The sequence below is a fragment of the Microcaecilia unicolor genome, chromosome 13, assembly GCF_901765095.1.
Source record: "Microcaecilia unicolor chromosome 13, aMicUni1.1, whole genome shotgun sequence".
NCBI classification, from domain to species: domain Eukaryota; kingdom Metazoa; phylum Chordata; class Amphibia; order Gymnophiona; family Siphonopidae; genus Microcaecilia; species Microcaecilia unicolor.
The window spans coordinates 84,811,126-84,827,762 of NC_044043.1; the positions used below are offsets into that span (position 1 = coordinate 84,811,126).

At 41.3% G+C, this 16,637-nt stretch overlaps 1 protein-coding gene across 1 annotated transcript in view; it reads left to right on the top strand.

Annotated features, from left to right (window-relative positions):
• Positions 1–16,637, top strand: part of CAMTA1 (calmodulin binding transcription activator 1) — a 2,140,984-nt gene that overhangs the window by 198,765 nt on the left and 1,925,582 nt on the right. The window lies entirely within an intron of this gene.

The following is a 16,637-nucleotide window of genomic DNA, read 5'->3' on the forward strand; positions in this document are numbered from 1 at the left end:
CTTTAGAGATCCTATGTACTTGTCCCTTCTCCACCCACCTCCACTGGGAGATTGTTCCACGCATCCACCACCCTTTATGTAAAGGGTTATGTTATTCCTGACTACATCGTTTGAGCCTCATATGATGATCTCTTGTTCCAGAAATTCCTTTCTACGTTGCAGAAAAGGCAAACATAGCGAAAAGATATGCTGCTTATTATAGTAATCTACAGTGTCCCCCTTATTTTGTCCCTTAAATGCTTTCAATTTGCATAAATGAACTCTACTGCTTTTCTAATCAGGGTGGATATGTTTTTTGACAACATTTTGTATTATACAACCTACTTTTTTGAACTGTTAAATGTGTAATGCATTTGCCTCCTACTGCGTTGGGTATTGTTTGAGAGAAATGGAGGTATCTGGGATCATGGCGATTTTGTGACAGAGCTGTTTTATTGTTCTCTGGTCTCTTTCCTTGAGAATGAACCGTTTGAAAGGCACTTGTGTTGTGCCTTCTAATTTTTTTGTTTTGTTTTGGCCCTTAGAAATGTTTCAGAGCACAAAATCAGTTGAAATACTTTGAAAACTAATTTTAAGGCTGGCCTGGTGGCACAGTGGACAGTGTTGCTGTGTAGATGGTCCCTGGTTCAGTTCCAGGGTCAGGCCTCCTGCACCTTGGATCAGATTGGGGAGACAGTGTTCCCTGCCCCCGGATTGAAGGAACGCTCATGATCCAGGGACTTCTTCCAGAATACTGTTGTATGGCTCCCAGCTTCAGACTAGGTACACTGGGACGGTCTATTAAAAATAGGGGGAAATCTCCAGTTAATTGCAAGTGAAGACTCCTAGCACCAGGATCTTAGCCCTGTTCCTGAGTGAACTAGAAGAAAATGGAGGAAAGAGGAATTACCAGACACTTCTAATCCCCCCCCCCCCCCCCCCCCACTGCAAAACAAAATACCATAATCCCACAAAGCGTCACAAGTAACAATACTGTGGCTTTATACCACACAGGGCCGTTGAGAGACATAGCCATACCCGGGGCAGAACCGGACCGCGGCAAGCTGCCCCCCCCCCCACTCGCACCATCGTTCCTGCCCGCCCCTTACTTTTCTGGCTTTGCCTCCAAGGGGGGAGGGGGGCTGGGCCTGGTGCCGGCAAGCCGCTTCCTGTGTGCCTGCTCCCATGGTCTGTCCCCTCCTGCTCTTGTCCATGCCAGGACTCAGGACCCGGATGATTGCATCAACGTGATATCACGTTAATGCAATCATCCGGTTTCTGGGCGGCACGCAGGAGAAGGGGAGGACAGACCTGGAAGGGCGGTGATTACTAATATGGTGTCATCATTGTTGATATGTTTAAACCCTCTTCTCAGTGTGTATTGGTGGCTAAGAAAGCAAATAGTATGTTAGGAATTATTAGGAAAGGAATCGAAAACAAAAATGAGAATGTTATGATATCTTTGTATCGCTCCATGGTATGACCGCACCTTGAATACTTTGTGCAATTCTGGTCACCACATCTCAAAAAAGATATAGCAGAATTAGAAAAGGTACAGAAATGGGCAACGAAAATGATAAACAGGATGGAACGACTTCCCTATGAGGAATGGTTAAGGCTCTTCAGCTTGGAGAAGACTGAGGGGGAGATATGATAGAGGTCTATAAAATACAGAATGGAGTGGAACGAGTGAATGTGAATTGCTTGTTTACTCTTCCAAAAATACTAGGACTAGGGGCATGCAACGAAGTTACTAAGCAATAAATTTAAAACAAACCAGAGAAAATATTTCTTCACTCAACATGTAATTAAACTCTGAAATTTGTTGCCAGAGAAGTGGTAATAACAGTTCACTTAGCAGAGTTTTAAAAAGATTTGGATAATTTCCTAAAAGAAAAGTCCATAAGCCAGTGGAGGAGTGGCCTAGTGGTTAGGGTGGTGGACTTTGGTCCTAAGGAACTGAGTTGGATCCCCACTTCAGGCACAAGCAGCTCCTTGTGACTCTGGGCAAGTCACTTAACCCTCCATTGCCCCATGTAAGCCGCATTGAGCCTGCCATGAGTGGGAAAGCGCGGGGTACAAATGTAACAAAACAAAAATTATTATGATGGACTTGGGGAATTAAAATCCACTGCTTATTTCTAGGCTAAGCAGCATAAAATCAATTTTACTGTTTTGGGAATTTGCTAGGTACTTGTAACCTGGATTGGCCACTTTTGGAAACAAGATACTGGATTTGATGGACCTTCGATCCGTCCCGGTATGGCGCTTATGTTCTTATGTACAGCCTACTTTGGAAGTAGGGATCCTCTATGCTTCTCCCAGTCATTTTGAATTCTCTTTTTAGTTTCATTTCTACCACCTCCGCTAGGGGGACCATTTCTTGCATCTGGATCCTTTCCGTGAGAAAATATTGTCTGTCGCATTGGAGCCTCATGGCATCACTTCTTCTAGCAAAGTTTTGTTTCTTGTGTGTGATGTCTTTGAGATATTTGAAAGCCTCCTCTCTTGGCTCCTAAACCTTAATTAGGTCATTACGCCTCATCTCACAGGGAATTGAAACCAGAGAAGTGGATTGAATTGAGTTTTTCTGGTGGGATGGGAGGGACTTAATATAACTGGCTGTCTGTGTTTTATTATAAGCAGTAGATAGGAAGGCCTGCTTAAAAAAAATCCTTCAATGGCAATAAAATAAGAAGTCTTTTATGGCTGTTTTTATGAGAACATTCTCACCTTGGGAGTCATTAGAGTTAGTTTCAGTTGTGACAAAGGCTCTGATTTACATATTTCATGTTGATAGTGGGTAGATGAGGTAGAGCCAACAGTTCCTTTACAGTAAATGATCAGCCTCGCTTGGAAGCTGGACCAAGAAAAAATGACACATCTTATAAATCAGAGAGCTGTTGCACTGCTGTTACCATACATCACATTAAAGCTGAGGGGGAGGAAAGGAAAAGAGTCCCAAATTTTTTTTTAGCTTCTAAACAGAAGAATTTCAAGCATAGCCATGCAGGAGAATACTGCCAAGACTACCAGGCTAGTCATTGTAAAGGGCAAATGATAGTTGGCCTGAAGAAACTGAGGCAGCAGTGTTTTCCTGGAGAGGCTAGAAATTTAGTGCCATGGCATTCAAACCTGACACGGCTGCGTGTACTCGAGTACCTTGCTGGGATGACGGGCTCCAGAAGCTGCTGGATTTTTTTAAAAATACCTTTGGGAATTAACAGAAAACCTGAAATTAATAGTGCCATTTAGGGGATGTAGGATCATGTATTTAATATACCGCCTTTCTGTAGTACAACCAAAGCGGTTTACAAATTATGCCTCCCATTCTGCAAAAGCCGCCAAAAATTGCATGTTCAAGTTTAGGTGCATTACTGATTTGAGCGTGCGATTTAATTGAATAACAAGTCAACTAGTGCCAATAATTGGCTTTTTAACAAGCAAATTATTGGCACTAATTAGATTTAATTGGGACTAACGCGCATAAAGTTAAGCATGGGATTTGTGGCTAAAATTTACGCATCTTTCAAAAAGGGGAGTATGAAAATGGGAGGGTCATGTGCATTTCGGGGTGGAATGGGGCAGGTGTAATTACAGAATAATGGTGCTCCACATGTAAATTTAGGGGCAGGCATTTGCACCATGCCCAATTTTACATGCGACTTTTCCCTTAAAAAACACTATCCTGTCTTTCTTTATGTGGTTCACCATAACTGGTTAAGTGCTGAAGGTCGCACAATGTGGTCCTTTTATTAAGCTGCTTATAAGCCAAGTGGTTTCTCGCTCGTTCTTCAAACTCCGACTTATCTGCTTGATCCAATCATTACTACATCCCCTGGTGTCAAATATTCTCATTCATTCACCAGTCATCAGTCAGCTAGACTATTGTAATTCACCTTACAAAGGCATTAAACAACTTTGGTGACTACAACTGGTACAAAATACAGCACTTCGTCTAGTTAATAAAATTTGTAGATTCAAACATATTACACCTCGTCTAAAAACTGCACATTGGTTACTGCTTACTCATAGAATTACCTACAAACTTCTTCTCTTAGTCTTCAAAACGCTGACCACAGGGGAGCCAGTGTACCTTTCACATTACATAATACAGTATCACTTATGTCTCTATCAAAATTGATTAGTTGTTCCCACATATAAAGAGGGACCCCAAGTATGGAATTTGCTACCACAGCAACTTTGCATGCAAACATCCCTTGTCTAGTTCAAAATTAACCTCAAGACATTTCTTTTTACTGATGCTTTTTGCTGATTAAGTTTGCCAAGCATAAGACTTCTGGAAGACAAAGGCACATCCACTTTTGTGTGTACCCAGCCCTTCTTTCCTATTTTTATTGTAGTTCTACCCCCTTCCCTCACGACTTGTCTAATGTCAATCACAAATCGTTACTAGGAACCTCCGGGAGGCAGGATATAGAAAGTCCTCAATAAGTTTAAAATTTGAAACTTTACCGCAGTGAAAAATGGCTTCCCTCGGTAATTTTTGGATGTGCAGGTGCTACCAAAGCACTAAAATGATAAAATTAATTTTTAGAACTGGAGGCAGAGAGGGGGGGGGGGGGGCGTGTTCTGCGCTAATTGGTTAGTGCGTGAGCATTTATAGTTTGTAAATGTTGATCCTTGTGTGCATAGTATGAATGAGGTATATCTTTCCTGTCTAAAAATGGAGTTTCTTCCTTTCTTTTGATTTAGTATCATTTTTTATACACCGCTTAGGTTTGCTAGCTAGTGCGAGTGGTATAATAAATTCGAATAAATAAATGCGCTAACCAATTAATGCACGTTTAGTGCATGAGTCCCTACCGCCTACAAAAATAGGTACCGGTAGGGGATCATGGAATTCTGGAAAGCTGCAGTCTGTGAATACCATTTAGTAAATGATGCCAGAAAGATCTGCGCTAAAATGATATTCAGCAAAGGGTGCTTAGCACAGAGTGCCCTTTCCGGAATACTATCATAGTGCAGATGTTGCACCTAACTTTGAGTGTCAGCACGTGTGGAGGAGTAGCCTAGTGGTTAGTACAGTGGACTTTGATCCTGGTGAATGGAGTTCAATTCCCACTGCAGCTCCTTGTGACTCCGGGCAAATCACTTAACCCTCCATTGCCCCTGGTACAAAATAAGTACCTGAATATATGTAAACAGCTTTGAATGTACTTGCAAAAACCTCAGACAATATATCAAGTGCCATTTCCCTTTCCCTATTTGAGATTCTACATGGAGTGTTGCTGTTACTATTATTGGAGATTCTAGATGGAATGTTGAAACTATTTGTAGATTCTACATGGAATGTTGCTACTATTTGAGATTCTACATGGAATGTTGCTATTCCACTAGCAACATTCCATGTAGAAGCCTGCCCTTGCAGATCAGCAACATGGCTGCGCAGGCTTCTGTTTCTGTACGTACAGGACGTCAGACTCACAAAAACAGAAGCCTGCGTGGCCGCATTGGTGATCTGCAAGGGCAGGCTTCTACATGGAATGTTGCTAGTGGAGGAGTAGCCTAGTGGTTAGTGCAGTGGACTTTGATCCTGGGGAACTGAGTTCGATTACCACTGCAGCTCCTTGTGACTCTGGGCAAGTCACTTGACCCTCCATTGCCCCAGGCACAAAATAAGTACCTGAATATATGTAAACCGCTTTGAATGTAGTTGCAAAAACTTCAGAAAGGCAGTATATCAAGTCCCATTTCCCTTTCCCCTTTAAGCCTGCCGAAACCCAGTGTAAATTCTGGCACCACAAATGGAGGATCTCTGAAATTAAAGCACTGGCGTCCCTTACGAAGATATTGTTGAAACAGAAATTGCTGTAGGACCTGACTAATCTCAGGACATCTCATCGGAGAATTTTGAAAGAACTTTACGCTCAGATAAATTGGTTCCTGATCATTTTATTTTTCCAGTGCATTTGCAAGATATATGTACGTGTGACCTATTTAGGTTTAATAGTTGAGCCATTTGGGTTGTTGTTTGCATTCAGAGGAGTTTTCTCCATTTAGGACTTTTGTGGACATATGCCAAAAGTGGGTATTGCCAAAAATTTCTTCTTCTTATTTTTCACATTTATGTTTGTAGTGGTATATTCACATAGAAAATTGGGGAAACACGTGGAAGAGAGTATAAAATGATGTATCGAGAACCTGGTAGTGAGCCGCATTTGCGGCTAGACTCACTGAAAAATCAGCTCGGTTGTTTAATACAGTCTATACAGAACTCTCTGTGGACCCCTTTATAAATTAAAAGTTTCATATTGTTTATTTATTGAGCGGTTCCAGTTTTTGGCATATGCCCCTAGATTCCCCTTGTTTGGTGGGATCTTTGTAGAGGATTGACTCTCTGTCTAGGCACCTAAATTGGGGCAGTTGGGCACGCAAACGACAATATACTCTAACCTTGCACCTAACATCTAGGAATTTCCCCAACCCGCCCATGCCCCTCCCATGGACACACCTCTTGAATTGCATGCTAGAAAATAACTCTTAGGGCAGATGTACGTGCAAATCCTAATTGGTGCCAATTAATGTCATTTTGTGGAAGGGAAAGGGGATGGGACTGATATATTGCCTTCCTGTATCAAAACAGTTTACATATTATATACAGTTACTTATTTTCCCTCTGGCATCCTGGCTGGCATTGGCATTTTTCATGTGATGTCTATGTAAATTAAATCTTGTCTTTAGCATCTGGCTTGTTTCTCCAATATAGCATCCTTCGTCACATTTTTTACACTGAATGATGTATACCACATTGGAAGATGAGCAGGTAAAGGATTCCTTTATGTTGAATATTTTTCCTATGTGAATGACTGTGGGGTCCTGTGAAATGTTTTGGCATAGCTTGCAGCTGGATATATTGTAAGGGTGTGTGCCATTCTTTTCTTTGTGAGTCTGTGTTGGGAGCTTACTTCTAATTAGCTTGTGTTTTAAGTTGGGTGGCTGTCGGAAAGCCAGCACTGGTGGGGATGGGAATATCTCTTTCAGTAATTCATCCTCCTGGAGTAGAGTCTGCAGATCTTTTATGATTTGTCTTAATTTTTCCAGCTCTGGGTTGTATGTCACTATAAGGGGGATTCTGTCTGTGGCTTTTTTTCTTTGTACTGTAGCAGATTTTCCCTGGGTGTTTTGAGGGAGGAGGCAATATTCTTGGAGATTATTTTGGGGTTGTAGTCTTTCTGTTTGAAGGATGCAGTCAGGATTTCAAGGTGTCTGTCTCTGTCCCTTGGGTCAGAGCAGATAGGTAGTATCTTGTGGCTTGGCTGTAAATAATGGATCTTTTTGTATGTGAAGGGTGGAAGCTGGAGTTGTGGAGGTAGCTGCATCTGTCTGTGGGTTTCTTGTATATAGATGTTTGTATATAGCCATCGTTGATTGAGACTGTAGTGTCCAAAAAATTGAATTTTTCTGGGGAGTAGTCAATTTTGAATCTGATTGTAGAATGGTATATATTGAAGGAATTGTAAAATTGTTTCAGAGTTTCTGCCCCCTCAGTCCAAATCATAAAAATGTCGTCGATGTACCGGTAGTATTTTAGGGGTTTGGTCTGGTATGTATTCAGGAATGTCTCTTCCAGCTCAGCCATAAAGAGGTTGGTATATTGGGGTGTTGTCCTGATGCCCATCGCAGTGCCCATTATTTGTAGATAGATATCATTGTTAAAGCGGAAATAGTTGTGAGTTAAAATACATTTGATTAATTTTGTAATAGTTTCTGGTGAGTATTGATAGTCCAGTGTGGATGTTTTTAGGAGCTTCCCACATGCCGCTATGCCATCCGCATGGGGAATGTTGCTGTATAGTGATTCTACGTCCATCTTGACCAGAAGGGTGTTTGGTGGTAATTGCTTGATATTTTTCAATTTATTCAGAATGTTTGTGGTTTCTTTTATGAAGCTGTTTGTTTTGTGCACGAGAGGTTTCAGAATTCCCTCTATGAGTCCAGATATTTCCTCCGTGAGCGTGCCAATACCCGATATGATTGGTCTGTCAGTGTTTCCAGGTTTGTGGATTTTGGGTAGCATGTAGAATGTGCCCACAGAAGGCTGGTTTGGTATGAGTTACTTCAGATGTGGCTGTACTTGTTTAGGAAATGTTCTGATAAGGTCTTTTAGCTGCTTTGTATAATCCTGTGTTGGATCCTCAGTTAGTTTCCTGTAGTATGTATTGTCTGAGAGCTGTCTGTGCCCTTCTTCAATGTATTTTTGTGTGTCCATAATTACCACTGCGCCTCCTTTGTCTGCAGGTTTGATGATAATGCGTTCGTTAGTTTGTAGAGTTCTTATGGCCGCTCTTTCTGGTGGAGTAAGATTGTACAGAATTCTCTTTTGTTTGCTGGAAAGTTGTGATTTTACCCTATGTCTGAAGCTTTCTATGTAGTTGTCCAGCTTGTAGTTTTGTCCATCCTGTGGGGTGAAAACTGTATTCCGGTCTGTTGGGAGTCCCTTTATTGTGAAAACGTGCCTTCAGGTGCAGTTTTCTAAAAAATTAAGATCGTGAGTGCCCAGATGTCTGGTCTATTGGGCAGGATAGAAAGTTTGAAATAAACTTGAATCTTGAGAAATTAAGTGAACGGAGTTTAAAGCAATGACTACCCTAGCTTGTTGAGTAGTTTAGTAAGCCAGGCAGTGTAGAAAGAGCATAAATAAGTAAGAGGGTGAGAGAGAATCTTGAAAGTAATTAATAGAACTATTGAATGCAGCTCATGAAAAATAAAAAGCATATAGTGTTTGGATTTTTACTTCCTTCACCTTCCTCACTCTCCTTGAGTAATTACATGCTGTTATTATTGAGTGGGAGTATTTATAGATACTTCTTATCTTTGAAGCACCGAAGTGTTCTAGAATTGGTCTATAAGGTGATGTCTGAATTTGTGAGTACCGGCTGCTGTTTCCAGTCCTCTGTGCATTGCACTGCCTTTAGCTGCTGGGATATTTCCCATGCATGGGGTGTGGTACTGTGAGCAAGGGCGTGCCGTGTAAGGTTACCCTATGTCCGGACTTACCCGGACATGTCCTCGTTTCGAGGACATGTCCGGGCAACCGGGCAGGTTTTGCCAATCTGCCCGTTTGTCCGGATTTTCTACTGTGGGGAAACAGCATGTGCCAACTTCAAAACTACCGCAGGGAACCCGCACTACTCCTGTGGTAATGCCGATTTGACGTGTGTTACGCGTGTGTTAGCCCTACCGCAGCTTAGTAAAAGGACCGCTTAATCCCCTGCATTATATTTTATAAAATCCAAGCAGTTTACAATAAAACATTCATAAATTAAAATATAAACACAATAGATAAAGTAGATTAATTGTTTATCATCTATCATGGTATAAACTACTACTACTACTACTTAACATTTCTAGAGCGCTACTAGGGTTACGCAGCGCTGTACAATTTAAGAGAGACAATCCCTGCTCAAAGAGCTTACAATCTAATAGACAAGTGAACGGTCGGTCCGATAGGGGCAGTCGAATTGGGGCAGTCTGGATCCACCGAACGGTAAGGGTTAGGTGCCGAACGCAGCATTGAAGAGGTGGGCTTTAAGCAAAGACTTGAAGACGGGCAGGGAGGGGGCTTGGCGTAAGGGCTCAGGAAGGTTGTTCCAAGCATAGGGTGAGGCGAGGCAGAATGAGCGGAGCCTGGAGTTGGCGGTGGTGGAGAAGGTTACTGAGAAGGAGGGATTTATCCTGTGAACGGAGGTTACGGGCGGGAACGTAAGGGGAGATGAGGGTAGAAAGATAGTGAGGGGCAGCAGACTGAGTGCATTTGTAGGTAAGAAGGAGAAGCTTGAATTGAATGCGGTATCTGATCGGAAGCCAGTGAAGTGACCTGAGGAGAGGGGTGATATGAGTGTATCGGTTCTGGCGGAATATGAGACGTGCAGCAGAGTTCTGAACAGATTGAAGGGGGGATAGATGGCTAAGTGGGAGGCCGGTGAGGAGTAAGTTGCAGTAGTCCAGGCGAGAGGTAATAAACAAACCATGGCACCCAAAACGTCTCTAAATCTACTGACTACATTAATCATCATTTTACAAGGCTTTGACAAAATAAATGTGTTTAGCTGTTCCCTGAAAGAAGTCAAGGAGGATATTATTATTATTATTTTTTGCTTCTAAAGAAAGATCATTCCACATAGTTGGGCCTGTTATAAAAAAAAAATGCGTGAATGGTCTTCCTCAAGTTGAACCTGGTGAAATGAAGGAACATCTAGCAAGCATTTCCCTTGCGATCTAAATGCTAACTTTATCCACTGAGTTAATCGGGCACCAGTATGACTATCGACTGATACCTGGTTAACTTCAGGGTCAGTGGACATACTTGGATATTCAGTGTTGGGAGCCACGTATGTCCTGGCATTGAACATCTGGAGTTAGATCACCCCATGACTGAAAGCGGTCTGCAAGCCACTTATCACAGAGTGCGGAATATTGCCATTTGTTGATGATATCTGGGATCCACTGCAGCTAGCCTTGCATTAATAAAAGCAAGCCTGCAACCTTCAGAAAGGATGTTTCCTAAATAAAAGGGTGGTGGTTTCCATTAGGAAGGGAGTATTGTATTATATTGTGCTGTGGGACAAGACCGTTCACTCCCATTCCACAAAAAAGGTCTGTTGCTCTTGTCTGGTATGTAATAATGAGCAAACGCTCGGGATTTGCATTTCAGTAGCTTATAATGATTGTTCTATATATACAAGGGGTATCAGCAAACTACAAAGTGCAGTACCAAAGATGGGAGATAATGTAGAATAAGTGTACAAGGTATATAAAGTCAATTTATATATAAAAAATATAAAAGCAGAGAAGTCTAGAAGGTGGCAGGAGACAGCAACAGGGAAGATTGCTATTGTAAGGTTCTACCCAGTGCAAGCACCGCATCAAGGCTAATAGATACTTAGCAAATTCAACCATAAATATGATGGTGCATTATGAAAAGAGCTAGTGCAGACAAAAACTGGTTAAAAAGCTTTCCTGAGCTACTTAGAAATGTAGTAAATGATAGGAATGGATTTCCTCTCTGGTTCTCTACAACTATGGGTAGACGGGCATCTAAATTCCCATTATTAAACCAATGCCCAGCAACTTGATCCATGTCTTTTACCTCACCTCTTAACCCTGTTTCTAGTACTGTCTTCTATCTCTGTCCTAATCAGGTTTAAATTCCATTACAGTGCTGGCTTCTGCCACCTCCATTGTTAGATTAAAGCTTTGTCATCTTTCTCTTTGGTTCTTACAAATCTTGTACTTAATCTAGCATCCAGACCGTTTTCAGTCTCCTACGGCCGAGATTTTTATATCATCCAGACAGGTACCAAAATTAGCGAGGCCGTTGTGTGAAACATTGGGGGATCCCATGATCATTGATGTTAGGGATATGTCTTCTCTACACTGTTGTGTTTATATTTCTGTTTATTAGATTCTTGATATACCGCTTTTCTGTGGTTGTAATCAGTGCTGCTGCAAGCAAAATTACCCACGTCCTGGAAACCTAATTTAGCTGTGTTGCCATTTCTATATCCATTGGCTTATATTCTCCCATATTTGGCACCCTAAAGTTTCGTGTGATTGAGCAAACACTGAAGTTCCCTCATCCATGTCTTCTGTTAACCTGTTCCTCCTTCCTCCCACCTGCCTATACAATTGCATTCTGTGTATGTCCTACACGTGTTTAAGTTCTTTCACGATTTTGATTGCAGTGCCGCTGATGGTAGACTATTTCAGACAGCCACTACCCTCTCAGTAAAAAAGCTTTTTCTCATCTTTTTCTTCTAAATGTTGCCCATGAAATGTGAGATCATGATCACTTTTTCCTTTCCTGTGGAAAATGTTATTTTTCCTTAATTTCCTGAGCTTATCAAATATTTGAGTGTTTTTCTCATATCTCCCCATCCTCCTCTCATGCAGTGAATGTTTTTTTGAATCAAGTATTATCTTTGATATACCACTACTGAAAAGGATTATAAAAGTGGTTTACAATGTTGAACTAATTTATAGAGAAGGGAGCACGAATAACCGGAACGTAGAGAGCCACAGTAGGAGGCCTAGGCTACAAATTTGGATTTAAATTGTCTGAGCCTACATTGGCCTAAACTTTCAGGACCTCTTTAGTAAGCCACGCTAGAGACGCGTTAGTGCTTTTAGTGCATGCTAACCATTAGCGCGCATTGTGTAGGCGCCCACAATATTCTTATGGGCGCCTACACAGCGCGCGCTAATTTTGTGCACGTGCTAAAAACGTTAGCGTACCTTAGAGCCCTTATTATCTAAGACATATCAAGTAGCATTTTTGGGTGCCCCCAGCAGTGGCAGACTTCCACACTATAGGTAGAGAACACACATCTGCTGGAATATTAATTTGGAATAGTGTGTCTTAGAAGCGGATTGGAATTTCTGAAACAACGGATGTCTGAGGGAAGGCCGTTCCAGAGCATGGAGGCAAGGACACTAAGACAGGCGTGTCTAGTGTCATCTAAGCAGATCTGCCAAAATGAGGGAACGACCAATACATTTTGACTAGGGGAACAGAGATTTGAAGGGCATGGAGGGAACAAGATGGCTAAAAAGAAATGGGGGCTGGCCAGAGCAATAGACTTGGTGGACAATAATATTGATTTTGAAAGGGATACGTAGGAGATGGTGAACCAGTGTTCAGTAAATGCCCTAAGAATAGGGTAACATGTCTTCTGCCTCTGTAAGGTTTGTGTTACAAATCAAGGTAAGGTATACACAAAAAGTAGCACATATGAGTTTATCTTGTTGGACAGACTGGATGGGCCGTGCAGGTCTTTTTCTGCCGTCATCTACTATGTTACTATGTATGTTACTATGTGTTGAGTCTTTGCATCATTTTTAGTAATCCTTATCTCGGGGTGGGCAACCTGCGGCCCACCATTGAATTTTATGTGGCCTGTGAGACCACGGGAAAGTATACATAGAAAACATTCTCTGGAGTTTGGCTACTTTAAATACTGTCCTTTTCAAATATTTTCAGACTAGCCATTCTAGCAGTTTTTCCCCATCATTTTTAGTTAAATTTTTATTTATTTATTTATTTATCACAGAAGGTCTATGGAGCTTTGTACATTATGTAATGTTGCAGCCCACTAGGGGTAGTTCTGGCATTCATGTGGCCCTTTGTTTTATTAAGGTTTCCCACCCCTGCCTTTCTGAACTACTCAGGTGGCCTAAAGGTAGGGCCGCTACTGATGGAAATGAACGCTAGATGCAAAAAGTTAATTTATAGTCATTCATGTATAATAACAATTAGAATGAATCTGAGAAATTGGAATAATTTGTACAATTAAAGGTTTAAATTAATTATGATTATTGGTGAGAAATTGCTTAAGCAGAGAGGCTTTAAGGTATTTCTGGACTGTCAAATAATTAGGTTCCCGTCTGATGAATTTCGGGAGGGAATTCCACTGTTTGGTACAGAGGTAAGGGAATCCTGACATGTAGATTGACTTGTAGATCACAGTTATGCTGCTGCCTGGATTTGAATTTTGAGCTGCATCTTTGTATTCCTCTTTCCACGGGGTGGGGGGGGGGGGGGGGATGAGTTCAAAAAAATGTTAGGTTGTTAACAAAAATCTAGGTGAGTGACCTGGCAGGACATCATCACTGCAAATAATCTTCTGTCAAAACTGCTAGATAGCAAAAATGGAGCCAGAATGTGCAATTGCCTCACTAAAGAACCCTTTTATGAAGGTGCAATGAAATTTGGGTTTAGTGTGTTCTAACACAGAACTGTCCTGCATACTAAGCCCAGAATTACTGCAGCATTAAAGTCATACGTATAACTCTTCCGAACCCTTACACACTAACTGGTCCTCTCGCATATTGGCTACTGCAGTGGTATATATGTTGGTTGCCGAAATTTCATTCTACAAAAACTCCAGACTGCTCAAAACACGGCTGCAAGGCTAATATTAGGCAAATCGCGCTTTGATCATGCACAACCTCTTCGTTATCAACTACACTGGCTCCCCATTATAGACCGTATTACCTTCAAAATCTGCTCATTGACTCACAAGATAATTTATGGGGAAGCCCCTGCCTACATGCTAGATTTGTTAGATCTACCATCAAGAATGCATCGGTGACTGCTCGATCCTACCTTAATCTACATTACTGAAGCCGCAAGTCTGTATAATACAAATTGCTCTTTTCATCTTCTTTCTTCTACGTCAGCCCAAAGTCTTGGAATGTCCTAACAAGGCATCTAAAAGTGATTGACGACCACCAGCTATTCAAGAAATCCTTAACATTTTTATTCGAGAAGGCATATCCCCCCCAATTAATGCTCAGTCTTCATCTTCCTCATATTACCAATACCCATTTAGCCAACGTGTATTGCCCTCATGTTCTTTCCCATCCTTCAGACTTTTGAGTCCTTATCCTCCTTATATTGTAATCTTTGTAACATTGTAGGCCACATTGTGCTCGCTCTAATGGGAAAATGTGGGGTATAAATGTACCAAAAATAAATAAATAAAATAAATAAAATAAAAAAAATATATATATATTAGGAAGTGTTAAGTGCTCCTATGTTATCCAGTTAGTGTGAGAATGTGCTAGCTGGATAATATGGGAACACCCAATCTCCGTCTATGACACGTCCGTTTAAAAAATATTTTTAGAAAATAGTTAATGAGCAGTTTGTGCATGCAGACAGGCATGATATACTGCAAAATACTTTAACGTGTTTTGAGGTAACCTGTTACTCTTGCACTAAGCGTGCAATAGGGCTTAATGCCCTTTGGTTAATGGGCCCCTTAATTCCCAAATGCTTGTCAAGCCTGTCCCAGAGACTGTCAGTCAGTCATTTTTCAGGCTATCCCTAATGAATATGAATGAGGTATTTGCATGTAATGGAAGTGGTAGGCATGCACATCTATCTCATGTATATTTATTATGGATATCTTGAAAACCTGACTGGGCTGAAGATCCTTTAGGATAAGACTGAGAACCACTAACTATAGGATAAACTCCCCTAGAATCTCTGGGGCCCTTTTACTAAGCCGTAAAGGTGCCTACACATGCTCAACGTGCGTCAATTTTGAGTTACCGCCCGGCTACTGCAAGGCCCTTGTGGTAATTTCATTTTTGGCGCACATCCGCTATGCGCAACGGAAAATATTTTTATTTTCTAGCGAGCAGGCAGCAATCGGAATTTTACACGTGTAGACCATTACCGCCCGGTTACCGTGTGAGACCTTACCGCTAGGTCAATGGCTGGCGGTAAGGTCTCCGACCCAAAATGGACACGCGGCAATTTTCATTTTGCTGCACATCCATTTTCGGCAAAAATTTTAAAAAGGCATTTTTTTTTTTACAGGTGCGCTGAAAAATGATTCTGTGCGCCCAAAACTTGCGTCTACAGTATCGCAGGCTGTTTTTCAACACGCCTTTGTAAAATGGCCCCTCTATTTTTGTTTCCTACAGATGCATGGACCTCTGTGACAAGATCCTGTTTACCCCTCCCACACAATGCCCCCCCCCAAAGAAAAATGGCTACCTAATATCCCTGAAAATCCTCCCTCCCCCGCATTCCCTTTTCTCTCAGTGAGCACTATACTCCTATAAAGTATGGACAGAAAGAAGAGGATAATTATGTGACGGACCTCTGTCCTTTGTATCTGAGGAGGTTATCGTTCTGTAGCACCGCCGATTACAGCCAACATATGATCCTTGTTTATATTATCAGTATGACTTACCACTATTATGTCTACGGCAATTTTATTTTAAAGTGAAAGAATAAATTCCACCGTAGTGCACAGGAAATCGAATGTCTTGCAAATGTGTAAATGTAATAGTTTTAAAAGGTCATTTAATTGTTTTACAGTTTAGCATTTTAACACAGCTGTTCAAAATTTTTTTTTTAATAAAGTCATTTCTCTAGAGCTTTATATTCTACAAATTGAGTGTAAAGGTGGTTTTCAACTGAGCTGTTTAATAACATAAAACCGAACATTTAGTCAAACTCAAGTCTGTGCTGTGGGCTGCTAGATTGGTAGCTCAATAAATCAGTGTTTAAGCTTGACAGCCATATATTAGCAAAATGTTGATCCCTGTTGGGCTGCATGGTGTATGAGTGCTCAAACCAAAATGCTATAATATTTTCTATGATGACAAAAGGACGTTTTTGTCGAATGAAGAAGTGCGATCATGACTGCTGAAGTCATTTTGAACAGGCTAAAGCGGCTAGGGCTCTTCAGCTTGGAGAAAAGACGGTTGAGGGGAAATATGATACAGGTCTATAAAATAATGAGTGGAGTGGAACGGGTAGACGTGAAGTGTCTGTTTACCCTTTCCAAAAACTCTAGGACTAGGGGGCATGCAATAAAGCTACAAAGTAATAAATTTAAAAACTAATCCGAGAAAACCTTTCTTCACTCAATGTGTAATTAAACTCTGGAATTCGTTGCCAGAGAATGTGGTAAAGGTAGTTAGCTTAGCGGGGTTTTAAAAATGTTTGGACGGCTTCCTAAAGGATAAGTCTATAGACCATTATTAAAATGGACTTGGGGACAATCCACTGCTTATTTCTGGGATAAGCAGCATAAAATGTTTTGTACTTGTTTGGGAACTTGCCAGGTATTTGTGACCTGGATTGGCCACTGTTGGAAACAGGATGCTGAGCTTGA